This window comes from Triticum aestivum, chromosome 3B, assembly GCF_018294505.1.
Source record: "Triticum aestivum cultivar Chinese Spring chromosome 3B, IWGSC CS RefSeq v2.1, whole genome shotgun sequence".
In the NCBI taxonomy this organism is placed as follows: Eukaryota; Viridiplantae; Streptophyta; class Magnoliopsida; order Poales; family Poaceae; genus Triticum; species Triticum aestivum.
This window is the reverse complement of record NC_057801.1, coordinates 260,989,070-260,990,088: the sequence shown is the minus strand read 5'-3', so window position 1 is coordinate 260,990,088 and position 1,019 is coordinate 260,989,070.

Genomic DNA, 1,019 nt, shown 5'->3' with positions numbered 1-1,019 from the left:
CGCCGCGCCCGCTGCTCCGCCGCCGGTGACCCCGCCGTCCTCCAGCCGACGCCCCGGCCGCCCCGACCGCCGCCGCGCGCCCGCGGGCATCGCCTGCCCCGAGCCGGCCCCGCCGCCGCCGGGCTCCTCCGCCGCCTGCCGCCTCCCGCGCCGGCCCCGCACCCCGCCGCCCGCCGCCGTGGCTGCCGCCCGGCCTCCCCATCGCCCCTCCTGCGCGCCACCGGCCGGATCCGGCGAGATCCGGGCCGGGACCACCTCCCCCGAGCTCCTCCGGCCATCTCCCTCCTCTCCGGCGATCTTCTCCGGCCTGCCTCGGAATCCATGCCGAAGGTTGACTTTCCCCTTCCCTGAAAACGCCTAAGTCCCTGAAATCTTGCATTATCATGCCATGTTCATCACATTGTATCTCTGCATCCGTAGGTCCGTTTCGTGCGTGTAATATGTCGAATTGTTCGCCTCGACGAGTACTTCATTTCATTCCATTGCATAATTTTCATCTGAGCTCATCTTGATGCCCGAAATTCTGTTGGAAGAGTGCATGTTGATGTTGATCTGCTGAAACTGTTATAACTTGCTCATTTGTCATTTTTTCCATGATTGATGTGTGCATCCTATGAGGTTGATGTCTACATGTGTTTTGATCTATGCCATGCCATCTTTCCAAGGGTGTATGCCATGTATTTTTGTGATCAATGTGGTGACTAGCACAAGCATGCAAACTAGGCTTCGTGATATTGCTGATTTTAGTCCCTGTTCTGCTGTTATTTTGATGCCATGTAAACTTGATGCTACAGAGAGATCCATGCTTATTTTGAGATACTTCAGTAAGGGTGTTTTGAACATATGGTTTTTGAAAATCCATTAATGCCCTTGTTTGCAATTATGGAGTAGTCTAGCATGTCATTTTGGTGCTCTACTTTTGCTTCAAAATGTTTCCTGGCAGATTGTTTACTTATTATTCAATTTGCCCAAGCTTGCTATAGTTGATCCTTGCATGCTATGGACTTGTTCTTGACTTG